General features: G+C 42.7%; 1 protein-coding gene across 6 annotated transcripts in view; it reads right to left on the reverse strand.

Annotated features, from left to right (window-relative positions):
- LOC117423634 (lipoma-preferred partner homolog) overlaps window positions 1–14,689 on the reverse strand; it is a 113,970-nt gene that overhangs the window by 30,032 nt on the left and 69,249 nt on the right. The window lies entirely within an intron of this gene.

The following is a 14,689-nucleotide window of genomic DNA, read 5'->3' on the forward strand; positions in this document are numbered from 1 at the left end:
ACGAGAACAGGCAGTGTAGCGGTCAGCTCTCCCGATCGGTTTATAGCAGGCAGTCTAGCGGACAGCTCTCCTGGTCGATTTATAGCAGGCAGTCTAGCGGACAGCTCTCCCCGTCGATTTATAGCAGGCAGTCTAGCGGACAGCTCTCCCCGTCGATTTATAGCAGGCAGTCTAGCGGACAGCTCTCCCCGTCGATTTATAGCAGGCAGTCTAGCGGACAGCTCTCCTGGTCGATTTATAGCAGGCAGTCTAGCGGACAGCTCTCCTGGTCGATTTATAGCAGGCAGTCTAGCGGACAGCTCTCCTGGTCGATTTATAGCAGGCAGTCTAGCGGACAGCTCTCCTGGTCGATTTATAGCAGGCAGTCTAGCGGACAGTTCTCCTGGTCGATTTATAGCAGGCAGTCTAGCGGACAGTTCTCCTGGTCGATTTATAGCAGGCAGTCTAGCAGACAGCTCTCCTGGTCGATTTATAGCAGGCAGTCTAGCAGACAGCTCTCCTGGTCGATTTATAGCAGGCAGTCTAGTGGACAGTTCTCCGGGTCGATTTATAGCAGGCAGTCTAGTGGACAGCTCTCCCGGTCGGTTTGCTTGTTGTCTCTTCTCGGCGCTCACGCTCTTTGGATACTACATACCTGAGGCTTTAACGGTCATCGTAAGATTACTGTAGAGTTCAATAAAAAAAATGGTGTTTCACACACAAAAGCAGTGTCTGAAAAGACTATTGCAGGACCCATGTGGACACCTGAGGGAACTGGGTCAGACCTGTGTCAATACTGCAAACTGTGAAAGAGATTCTGTGCAGGCAACGGTCATATCTATAATTCTGCCTCAATGCAGAAATTATAGACATTAGCTGTTAGCATGGATTTATTTGATTAAAGTGACACTGGGGTATTGGACGCCTTTCTCGTGTACAAACCCATCTTGTTTAATCTTTGCAGTGCATTTTGAAAACACTATTCATTACACAATGGTGCATCCCTTGAATGACCACTTAGCTACTCAGCATACATACAGCATACATTTTGCTGGACAGGTGATGCTTCACAGAGGTTTAATCATTATAATGGCAACTGATTCAGCAGCCCAGAAAGGAAAACACTATAGGGCCATATCTTAATTAGTTTAATGCTGGCACGTGTTTGTAATCTTGCATCCCCTCCGCTAGAACCACTAGCTTAATGCATTAGACAGAGCTTTCAAATATCGAACACTGCTTTTAAAAGGGTCGGCCCCGGCAGTAACATTCTATGCAGAAATCCACAGTTCATTCCAGAAGCATCGCGCCCAGTTCAGAAGTGAGGGTGTAACAATTCATTGTGTATCGCTTAAACTTTATTCACAAGCTATATCGTGTCGGAATAGAGGCACATACCGTCTGTATTGCGATACAAGACCAAAGACCCAACATAGCTCATTGTAGTTCACCAAGTGGTTTCTGAATGAAGAACACGTGTGTTTCATAGTTGCTATGAATAGATACTCTCTCTAACTCATTCAATTTTTTTTTAATTTAACAAAATACTGTAGACTCCAGCATGAAATGATCATTTGATCTTTTTATGCATCACACAAGTATCCCATCAGGACCATCACGTGTATTGTGATGCATATTGTATGTTGACCTGCATATCGTGATGTGTCGTATATCGTTACACCCCGATTGAGAAGCACAGTTGCCTCAGTAAATCAGTCAGATGTGCTGCGTGGCTTTCCAGACCTCACTGGTTGATCACAATGTGTGCATGTTGATCACACAACACCCAGACTGTTTTACATGCTTACTGTTTAAAGTTTCCAACCTCTACACAGTTTCCTAATATCAGAAACTGTTGTAAGCCAGTTAGCAGGAGTAAAAAGAGCAGCTATCTCTCCAGATTTCATTAACCTAGGCTGTTTGTTCTAGGTTATTGCCTTGAGCCAAAAATTCAATTAGTGGTTTTATTGCAGGATAAGTGAAGTGACTTGCTCCTTTGCTGTTATGTTCATTTTTTCAATTAGGGGAAATAATTCCCAAAGATTTGCTTAAAAATCTAATCCTCAACAGCCTGATTTCATGTTGCTCTGAAAGGGGCTGTGCATGGTGTGTATAACTGATATCGAAGCTCGCATCGGCTGTAAATGTAAAATTAGAACCATCAGCATCACGAAGCTGAAAGCAGATCACCACGAGCAACATTCAAGCAGCATAAAAACAAAACATTTTGTACGATTAATAACATGGCTGAAAGAGATGGCTCTTTTTTTTTTTTTTACACCAGTAAGATGTTTTCACTGTAATAAACTAAAGAATAAAGATAAGACCTTTAATAGCACACTAATGGAAGTGCTATAAATGGATCCCTGAACAATAAAGTGTGGCCAATTAATCCACTCTTCCAAAGGAAGGTAAGAGAAAAAGGATGGCCATTGAGATAAGCTCACAGCAATGACTAACACAATTGTGCACAAAATGACTGATGCCCATTCATGGTGGTTTTCCTTAGATAACTCAAAGCAAGGCTTTAATAGTCCCAGTGATGTGAACGGATATCAGAATGGTCCCATTTTACCACATGTGTCCTCAAAACCAAGGGTGCCACACCTTCTTCATTTGTTTCAGTAAACTCAAAGTGACAAACACAGATTGTCTTGATTTGAAGTTCTGTTACTAAGACAGTAATGATTGAGCTACTATGTGTTAATGAGATTCTTATGAATCATGAATAGCAATGATGTGTTTCACACTTATTCAAACCTAGCGTAAATTTACCATGACAGGGATAGTGCTGTCATGACCAGAATGGCAATTAATGAATGAATCATGTTAATAGTTGTATATGAATGCGATATGCAAACAATCTAGTAGGCAATCGGATAAGGCGTCTCTGTAAACAAATGTGCAAATGTTGTGTTTAATGTTGGGAAGGTGTGCCTCTGTTATTGAAAACGTTTATTTTGTTGGTTAACGCGCTGTAGAGTCAAGCCTTTACAAGGCGAGCCCATCCAGTATGCATATGAGCCAGGCCTGTGGAAGGTTGTGATATTCCCTCAGCTTCGGGGAAATCCCTCCACACCCACAGAGGTTGTACGGGGTTTTAAGTTTTGTTTTGTTGTTTTATTTCTGCAAGCTTTAAAAGAACCTCAGATATTTGGTCTCTTTCCAAGGCTTCTGGGTGAAGTACAATGTTAAGGAAGTGACTCTACTCTTTCTTTTTTTTCGGGGCACTATTATGGAGAGATATAATACTGTCAGAGACTTAATGATTCATACAAATCTTTACAGACATGGCAAACCAGACCACAATGCCTTGTAGCCGTATATATATATATATATATATATATATATATATATATATATATATATATATATATATATATATATATATATAAAAAAGATATCTGCACTTTCTTTTTAAATAACTTTTGCTTAATTCAACGTGCCGCATATTAAATGTGATTGAAGATAATTCCGAAATAAAATCAGACCTAAAGCTGTTTTGGGTTATCTACAAAGGGCTGGCAGATAAAATACATTAAATTCTCAAAAGTGTATAAAACGCAAAGCATTGCACTTGTTAATGCACTGTGAAGACCATGATCATGTGTGTTTAAGCGGCCTTCAGCCCCTAAAAGGTTCATTAGAAAGAAAGAAATCATTATTGTAAATTATCAAGTAGATTTATGTTTACATTTAAGCCTATTTTCACAGACTGCAATTAGCACTAATCTTACGTTACATTGTGAAACCAGCCATTAGATTTATTCTAACCCAGTTAAAAAAATAAATAAATAAATGAATAAATAAAAGAATTCAAGAAACTGCCCCAGAGACATGAAGCTGTGACTATTTAAAGTGTGGATGACAAAGAAACAAACAAACACATACATACCCATAATCAATAAAGGCTTTCAAGAAACTGAAAAAAAAGACAAACACAATTCATATTGCTGTACAGGAACTTCTGGTACATGGCTTCTGAGAATAATCTAATTTCTAACAAAGCAGTAAGACAGAAACCAGTTTCCATTCTCACATGAGTGATAACTAGAAACCAGCAGGGTCTGATCAGGGATGACCTGATGCCTGATACTGCACTGTTATCACTCCATCAGCAGCGCTATATTCAAGACATAATACAACTTGAATAGTCTGCTGAAGGACTTTCCAACACAGGCATGTGTGGGAGTGGCTCAGCCCACCGCAGATTCCATTCTCGACACAGTGTATCTCTTCTGTTCCGGGAAGAAGACCACAATGAAAAACTGAACCAAAAACAGCTGTGCAGAATTACATGAACAGCATAGTGCTGATTCTCAAAACTCTACACTGGCATCTCGGATATTTAGTTGCTGCTGTACATTGGGAAATAAATCTGAAAAATACATTAGGTAGCCAACAAAGATCTGAGTAAAAGAAGAAATATTTCTTGTTTAAAAATGTCTCTCTCTCTGGTCCCCCTCAACTGCACTAATTGGCTCATTTAGGTACATAGAAAGATGAGCTGTATGCAAATACTGTGTGTGTGTGTGTGTATATTATATATTGTAACACAGCAGGGAGGGGATTAATCCTCCCTGCATGAAAAACATGTGCAAATGCACATTGGTTTGATTTAATTGTTTTGTTTTATTGTCTAATTATTTCTGTTAATTGTTTTATTGCTAATTGTTTAATTTTTCATTGGTGATTATCCCCTGCACCTGGTGTTTATTATTAAATTAGAGCCAGGTGCAGGGTATAAAAGAAAGGCAGCCAGTCTGTGCTGGGCTGCTGTGTTTATAGCCCGCTTGCGAGTGCGTGCAAGCGTACCCAAGTGAGTGAAGGTTTGTTTTGTTATAGGTAAACGGCTTAGCCGTCCTGTTTATAGTTTAGGTTCCTGTGTTGTGTTTCAGTTATTGCTCGAATAGAGCTAGGTGTTTGTTTTTGTTTATTTTGTTTATTAAAAAAAAGCGCATCAGCGCTTTAAAAACCTCTATTTCTGTGTCTGGGTCAGTGTTTTAAAGGGGCAACGAACGGAGAGGTGCAGTCGTATTACAATATATACATATATCCATTAGAATGGGGAACAGAGTTTTTGTGATTGGAATTTGAAATTGAAATTTGCCTTCTTGTGTTGCCCCGAGTGTCAGAAAAAATTGTTAAAAAAACGAGAATATAAAAAGTCAAAAATATATATCAAAGTAACATTTCAAATGAATACCTACAGAAAATCATCAAAAGGAAAATGTGAAGCACATTTAAAAAGGGCATGCACTATTTGAATACCTCCCCACAGCATTTAAGAAGATCCAGTTTCCCTTGTGATACCATAAGATGCTATCTCAGTTTCACACATTCACAATCACACGGAGAGCTACCAAATACAGTACGATAGATCCAGGGGACAATTCCCTGCACACATTCTCAGAAACCTGCAGGTCAAATTCAGAAAGTAACTACATTTGTTTTTATTTCAGCAGAAGATTTCATTTTTCTGCTCGGCCAGGCATATATTCTGCCTCTACAGGATGTCTGCTTTTTTTAACTCTGTTTTCTTGCAAGCAGCACAGTTGTGGTTTCTTGTTACCATTTCCATTTAAAGCAGATACTCCCACAGGACAGATCAGCAGTGTGCAGTGCAAGGGAGGGGAGTGGGCAGGTTGGGTTTATGGGAATCCCCTCCACTATCACTGTGACCCGATAACCACCAATGCTGTCACTGACACCACGGCTGCTCGGAGGCTTTCTGTGATCACGCATTACCATTACACAGGGCCGCTGCCAGTTACTGACCAGCTCGACTGGACCTCTCCCAATCAACATTATAATCATCGCATGCCCGTTCCCGGATGACAACAGATTAACGTGTGTGTCCTATCTGTTGTTTGTGACCCTGGTGAATCAGCAATGTGACAGTTCAATTGTGCGCCCAGCTCCTGGGATTTACTGGATCCCAGCTGACAAAGACGTTTACAAGACAGGCTGCCCGGAACCTGATCAGAGCTTAATTACAGAGCTTACTGTTACAGCAGAAATGAGATGTTCCTACTGGTAACTCACATTTTCTACAGTAGTATCCCTAGTGGTCATTTCTAAAACTTGTTTTTAAATCTCTTGTATTTATCACTACTTTATGCCGCACTGTGTCCATGGTATTAGATGTTACTCTTAGTAATTATTCATTCCTATCTGGACAGGCTACCGGGACCTACATATGAATCTGTTTAGACAATTTCAATGTTAACTTATGCCAGGCCACCACTGGGTTAAACTGACCCGCAGCTCAGCAAGCAGTAACAGCCAATTAAAGGCAAATTATTTATTTATTTTTTGCTGCCAGCAATGCAACACATGATCTCACAATGGAGGTCAATGTTCATGAATAGTGCCTCTTTAATTGACAGAGCAGAACCTGATGACCCAATGTACCTCTTTAATTGACAGAGTAGAACCTGATCACTTGATGTACCTCTTTAACTGACAGAGGAAACCGATGACCAGTGAACCCTCTGAGGGGTTGAAAGCCCTCCTGACCGCTCACTCCCCGGGGTCACGTTGTGTCCTCTACTGACTACCCCCTTTCTTACTAAACCACTGACGCCAGGAGGGCATGCTCTTTCAAAACCGGCAAGTTTGGATGACAGACAAGGATCTCAAAACTCTTTCACAAATCATAGACAATGCAAGTGTGATTCAGTACAGTTTATTAGACTAACGAGTGGAGGACAGGGCATGCTTGGGCTCCCTTGCAGGCATGTCCTTGTCATGACTCTGCCTGACTGGCTCTGTCAGAGCCTTGGGCCAGCAGTAGAATTCCCCTTAAGGGTACTCGAACCCCCTGGACACTCTGGCAAACAGCTCTGTTAGTGCATCCCTGCAGCCCGCTGACAGTGCCGTGGCTTGATCAAGCAATTTTAAACAGAGATACAGATCCAGTGTGAATGCAGCTGAAAGAGACCACAGTAAAATAAAAAAAAAAGTAGACAGATGACAGGGCCTCAGCCACTGCATTCACATGGAGAATTGCTGTCCATATACCCTCAGATCATGTTACACTCATAAACTTGTGCCAAGGGCAGCCCTTAGCAAGTTTCATCAACATTGGATGATCAGTTCTCTAAATATGTGCAATAACTAATTGACAAACTAACTAACTAAGACATTAACTAACCAGACCCTTTTTGCTTTTCCAAAAAAGCTATCGAAACCCTGTGTAATGTGGTCTCGCTTACCTGCCTTCATTTTTACCCTGACTGTACTGTGCAGCACTTTGCACCAACTAGCACTGGCTGAGTACTCAGCTGTCTGCTGTTGAAGGAGGCTCTTTTTATGAAGAGGTCCTCTTGAACATGAGGATGACACACAGGAGAGATGAGAGTGTGTGTGTGAACAATGTCAGTCAGTGTCAGTCCCCTTCCTCATGCAGTCTCAGAGGAAAGGAGTGCATTATTGAACTGACTGGACGCGCTCAGGCAGAGCCGGCAGCGTTTTATTGGTCATGCAGAGTCTTTATCCCGTAAATCAATCCACTGCACTCAGGGACAGTAAGAAACATGATGTACCAACAACTCCAACTACTGTGAAATGAAATACATAAAGTGCTTCATGCACTGATAGTGCCCGAGCTGCGAGCCTTCACTTCTACAACTTTGCACTCCCTGGCTTCTAAGGTGAAAACTTTTTGTTAGGGTTTTAATCAAAATGTAGGTACAGTAGAATGAACATCAAGGCATTTGAATATCATTGATCAGATTTTGCATAGATTATTACTACATTATGGTTTGTCTGACGCAGACACTTGTCTTAAGGGAGAGGTTTTAAACTTTGTAAGGGGAAGATATTGTTTGCTTAGCAGCCCAAGGCTGTGAACCCCAGTGTAGTGTATACACTGTAGATGCATTTGGAGGACACAGTATCTGTGCAGCTTGGCTTGAAGGTATTTTCAAGAACGCCCATCCCCTTGCATACTTACTCTATTTACACACACCAGTCATGACAAGGGTGCACATGGGATTCAAGAACCCTGTCACAGTCTGCTCACACATTTTTAATGTTCACTGCAGGAGAAATGCATCTGTGAAAAGCATAAAGCATCCAGGACTCCTGCTGTGCCCCACAGCAATACATCTGTGGGTTTCCCAAACGATCTAACTCTGGACTTCATTACGTCAGTCTAGCGACAGACAGTGGGCTGTAATATGTTAAAAGGAGGTTGCCTACAATAAGGTGAAAAAGTGTTGCGATCTTTCAATCTCAGGGTTTAATAATAATCAACTTACACCCGAAGACAGATAACAAACCCGCTGGGGGTCCCAGGGACGTCTGCAACATCTCAACTTACACCCGAAGACAGATAACAAACCTGCTGGGGCTCCCAGGGACGTCTGCAACATCTCAACTTACACCCAAAGACAGATAACAAACCCGCTGGGGCTCCCAGGGACGTCTGCAACATCTCAACTTACATCCGAAGACAAATAACAAACCCGCTGGGGCTCCCAGGGACATCTGCAACATCTCAACTTACACCCAAAGACAAATAACAAACCCGCTGGGGCTCCCAGGGACGCCTGCAACATCTCAACTTACACACGAAGACAAATAACAAACCCGCTGGGGCTCCCAGGGACGTCTACAACATCTCAACTTACACCCGAAGACAAATAACAAACCCGCTGGGGCTCCCAGGGACGTCTGCAACATCTCAACTTACACCCAAAGACAGATAACAAACCCGCTGGGGCTCCCAGGGACGTCTGCAACATCTCAACTTACACCCAAAGACAAATAACAAACCCGCTGGGGCTCCCAGGGACGCCTGCAACATCTCAACTTACACCCGAAGACAAATAACAAACCCGCTGGGGCTCCCAGGGACGTCTACAACATCTCAACTTACACCCGAAGACAAATAACAAACCCGCTGGGGCTCCCAGGGACGTCTGCAACATCTCAACTTACACCCGAAGACAGATAACAAACCCGCTGGGGCTCCCAGGGACGTCTGCAACATCTCAACTTACACCCAAAGACAAATAACAAACCCGCTGGGGCTCCCAGGGACGTCTGCAACATCTCAACTTACACCCAAAGACAAATAACAAACCCGCTGGGGCTCCCAGGGACATCTGCAACATCTCAACTTACACCCGAAGACAAATAACAAACCCGCTGGGGCTCCCAGGGACGTCTGCAACATCTCAACTTACACCCGAAGACAGATAACAAACCCGCTGGGGCTCCCAGGGACGTCTGCAACATCTCAACTTACATCCGAAGACAGATAACAAACCCGCTGGGGCTCCCAGGGACGTCTGCAACATCTCAACTTACATCCGAAGACATATAACAAACCTGCTGGGGCTCCCAGGGACGTCTGCAACATCTCAACTTACATCCGAAGACAGATAACAAACCTGCTGGGGCTCCCAGGGACGTCTGCAACATCTCAACTTACATCCGAAGACAGATAACAAACCTGCTGGGGCTCCCAGGGACGCCTGCAACATCTCAACTTACACCCGAAGACAAATAACAAACCCGCTGGGGCTCCCAGGGACGTCTGCAACATCTCAACTTACACCCAAAGACAAATAACAAACCCGCTGGGGCTCCCAGGGACGTCTGCAACATCTCAACTTACACCCAAAGACAAATAACAAACCCGCTGGGGCTCCCAGGGACGCCTGCAACATCTCAACTTACACCCGAAGACAGATAACAAACCTGCTGGGGCTCCCAGGGACGCCTGCAACATCTCAACTTACACCCGAAGACAAATAACAAACCCGCTGGGGCTCCCAGGGACGTCTGCAACATCTCAACTTACACCCGAAGACAAATAACAAACCCGCTGGGGCTCCCAGGGACATCTGCAACATCTCAACTTACACCCGAAGACAGATAACAAACCCGCTGGGGCTCCCAGGGACGTCTGCAACATCTCAACTTACACCCGAAGACAAATAACAAACCTGCTGGGGCTCCCAGGGACATCTGCAACATCTCAACTTACACCCGAAGACAGATAACAAATCCGGTGGGGCTCCCAGGGACGTCTGCAACATCTCAACTTACACCCGAAGACAAATAACAAACCCGCTGGGGCTCCCAGGGACGTCTGCAACATCTCAACTTACACCCGAAGACAAATAACAAACCTGCTGGGGCTCCCAGGGACGTCTGCAACATCTCAACTTACACCCGAAGACAAATAACAAACCTGCTGGGGCTCCCAGGGACATCTGCAACATCTCAACTTACACCCGAAGACAGATAACAAATCCGGTGGGGCTCCCAGGGACGTCTGCAACATCTCAACTTACACCCGAAGACAAATAACAAACCTGCTGGGGCTCCCAGGGACGTCTGCAACATCTCAACTTACACCCGAAGACAGATAACAAACCCGCTGGGGCTCCCAGGGACGTCTGCAACATCTCAACTTACACCCAAAGACAGATAACAAACCCGCTGGGGCTCCCAGGGACGTCTGCAACATCTCAACTTACATCCGAAGACAGATAACAAACCTGCTGGGGCTCCCAGGGACGTCTGCAACATCTCAACTTACACCCGAAGACAGATAACAAACCCGCTGGGGCTCCCAGGGACGTCTGCAACATCTCAACTTACACCCGAAGACAGATAACAAACCTGCTAGGGCTCCCAGGGACGTCTGCAACATCTCAACTTACATCCGAAGACATATAACAAGCCTCATCAGACGACAGACAAATCCACAGGTCATGGCATTAAGCTGGGCTTCACTTAACTGGGCAAAGGGGCGAACTGTCAGACAATCACCTTGCAGCCGGGCATGTGATCTCTCGGCTAAAAACTCTTTGCATTATTCAGTGTGTTTGCTTATTATCCACAAGACGGCTTGACTAAAGAGTCCTGGCTTTCACCGAGCTCCTCTTTACTGCATTAAACAGTAACAGTACCGTCACACTTTAAAACTGCCCATTGCTTAGTCAACAACTAGATATGCTGTGTGCATTCATAAATGACAAGTCTATTGAAAACTCTTTTAGTGTTGCCGTGTCTATTTTCAGTAATTTAAAACCTGGACTGGATGAAACTGCTATGCAATAGGAGTAATATTTCCATCCCTGCAGTAAATAGGGACAGGAAAACCAGGACAGATCAGTAAAGCGTTTTGAGAAAAACTAGATAAAAGTATAGGATTCCTTAATCTCACAGCCCGGTGAATATAGTGGACAATAAGACAGCCTTGTGAATTTCTCACACCATCAATGTGTCCTGTGCATCTATTTCTAATACAGCATTAAACATTAAGATCAGCACTATATTCTGTTTTGTAAAGGCTGGCGTAACACGCTAGTACAGTAAATATAATTTAAATTGTTAAAAGAAGCACAGCTTCTGAGACTTCTCCAACTATTTGTGCAGCCAAGGTTTTTATAAAAGAAATGAAATGTAGCAAGTGGTCTAAGGAAGATCGATTTCCTCAATCAATAGACTATAACAAATGTGCCAACACAGCATGCCACCGAATTGACCTTAAGCCTCGAGGCATGTTTATGATGCACAAAGACAAGTTGAGGGTTGGATGAATCGATTAGCCTGGGGTTCACTTCACATTCAATACCGGTTGAAAACGTTTTTTTTTGTTTTTGTTCAAAGTCTAATTTACCGACAATGCAATTTCACAAATGCTGGCCGGTTAGTGAAATGAACAGTGGCCTCCTGCAGGGTAAGTCCATTGAAACTCAATTAGCTGAAAGCTGCAGCGCTCCCATGTGCTGTGCTGAATGGAGACGGAAACACAAACACAAATACACCTTCCCTCATACTGTAAGGACAGAAGACACAAGAGGGTATTCCATTCATACAGAAGGTAGCACAGTGAGACATGGGGATGCTGCCCAGTTTCTTCATCTTCAGAGATTCTGAAAAATACAGCACAGTTTACAAGTTCAGAACCAGTGTCCCTGACCAGGATGTTGCGTCACTCTCAATGCTTATGCAGCCCTCAGGGAGTGGTGCTACCTATTTGTACTTTGTACTGTAATTCAGTCTAGATACCTCGCACCACATTCACACTCTTCGCTCTTGTACACTTTGGCACCAGAGCTGACATCCTCAATAAAAGAGGATCACGGACTGTTGTTCCTCAAAAAGAAAACTAATTTCGCAACTTTGGAAATCGCCATTCCCAGCATGCACTGTATGAAATGCATTGTGGTTGTCCTGACAGCTAGAGGCACGGATCATTCATTAAGGCATGCTGTGGTGCAATCTTAAGCAAACCATGGAACCTGTCTCTGCAGTGTCTACTGTAAAGCCTAGTCTGCTGGACACAATGTTTACTGGGAAAGATGCATCGGGGAATGACACTGGGGCGTCGGCCACTTTATTGGGATAACCTACTGTTGAAAAAGCCACACACACACACGAGAAAAGAAGTGGATACAAACTCAAGGTTATGTAAAAGTGTGCCATCGGAATTGGCTTTTACCATAATATGCCTTAAAGAAGAACCATTCCTGACCAAACTGAAGGACACTGTCTATCAAGAGTGTTTTTTTTTGCGTTCCTTACTGGATCGGATTCAGCTACCCGGCTCATTACAAATGCTGTTAGCCATGTCTCAGTGGTAATCCCCCTGCGTTTTGTTATAGCCTCTCCCCCCGTAACGCATCACACCCTGTCCATATCACAGATGCAATTCATTTTTGCATGTGCCTAACAATTAAGAAAGAACAAAGAAAGAACAGAATAAAGGGCTTTATTGTACTGCAACCCTATGCAAAGCGCATTGTGCTGAAGCAAAAGCTTACAGTATGCCACTGGTATTGACCTTGGCAAACAATCACTAGCAACAACTGACATGCAAACAAAACTGAAATGCACAACACACCAAGCTTCTGTATTGTATTCTAAGATAGGAAGCAACAAAAGGACAGTTTGTCTGTGTTCTATCACATTCAATTGACCTAATGAATGAGTTCATATGTAGGTCTATTGTAGCAGTACATAACTGAATAGACTTATACATATGTACTGCCAGCAGTAAGCAATCAGAACTGACTGTAAAGAATAAGCGCTATACAGCAAGTGATATCTTCTTTTTCCCCTCTTATGACAAGGAAGTGATTGACCTGTAAATGCATTACCATCCTAGTATGCTTATTCTTTATGAATAACACAGTCAGATGTGGGTGACATTCTGACCCTTCCATAACCCTTATGATTCCCCACACCAAGTAGTGCCGACCTGTTGGGACACACCAGCACCAGGGAGGGTGGTTTTATTTAGAGCGCCGCTCTGAGATTGATTATATCAGGTAGTGATGGATTAGCATGTAGGCACAGTATCTGACCTGTGGGGGCACCACAGCTCCACCACACCTCTGCATGTACTCAGGGCTGGAAGCTGCAGTATTGATTCTCACTTCATGCTAATTGGCTCAACATGTACAAAGGGTCAAGGACAATCAATGTATCTTGATTCTGGCTTGGTTATGGAAACCCCAGTTGCCTGTGTGCTGAGGTCAGAGATATTTATTGTACTGTACATGGTTTCCAATAGGAGCTATCTTTCAGACCAGGGACATAATCACAGTGCATCGATCACGCTCTTGTGATTAGATTAACAGGCTGATTCTACTTCATAGATTCCATTTCCTAAACCATTTTTTGATGACCCAGCTAATATAATGCAATATTCGCCAACAGGCATGAATTTAGTGTGTACTAAAAACACAAGACACTGTGTTTTTTTAACATACCATAATGCTCTTTTATATACAGTACTTATACAGAAAGGTTATTATCTGTAATTCTCTTTAGAAATATTTAATTATCCAGGTATATTTGTACTGGTAGTTGATTCTACTATTGAGTGATTATTGTAAGCAGATTGCACTTTCACTTCCTTATACAGTATATTCCCAACAACTGACTGCTATTCTTACAGTAATGCTGTCACTTCTGCAACAACCACAGCACCTACATTACTGTACATATTTTAAATAGGATTCTGTGGTTGCAAGCCCTGTCTGCATGTTTACATGTTATTGGTTTGGTTATGCTGGGTTTTCAATTGAAACAGAAACTACAGTGCCAGGCAGAAACTGAGAACAATAAAGTACTATACAATACTACTACTACTACTACTACTACTACTACTACTACTACTACTACTACTAATAATAATAATAATAATAATAATAATACCAGCTTTACTGTGTCTTCTTGCAATAGTGTGCAACACTGTGAATCACAACTTCATAGGAAATAAAAAAAAATCAGCCAAGGTTAACCAAGGCATTATGGAAGAGTGTTTTTTTGCTAAAAACAGTTGCATATGATACAGTCATTGATAATTGTATAAGAAAATATAAATATATCACAGCTGAACCTGTTCAAATAGTTAAGGCAGACTTTCTCTCTCTTGTGTGTGTGTGTGTGCGTTCTTTTTCTTGTGTGTGTGTGTGTTCTTTCTCTCTCTTGTGTGTGTGTGTGCGTTCTTTTTCTTATGTGTGTGTGTGTTCTTTTTCTCGTGTGTGTGTGTGTTCTTTTTCTCATATGTGTGTGTGTGTGCGTTCTTTTTCTTGTGTGTGTGTGTGTTCTTTTTCTCGTGTGTGTGTGTCCGTTCTTTTTCTCATATGTGTGTGTGTGTGTGTGTGTTCTGTTTCTGATGTGTGTGTGTGTGTGTGTTCTTTTTCTCATGGGTGTGTGTGTGTTCTTTTTCTCA

The sequence above is a fragment of the Acipenser ruthenus genome, chromosome 17 (assembly GCF_902713425.1).
Source record: "Acipenser ruthenus chromosome 17, fAciRut3.2 maternal haplotype, whole genome shotgun sequence".
NCBI classification, from domain to species: Eukaryota; Metazoa; Chordata; class Actinopteri; order Acipenseriformes; family Acipenseridae; genus Acipenser; species Acipenser ruthenus.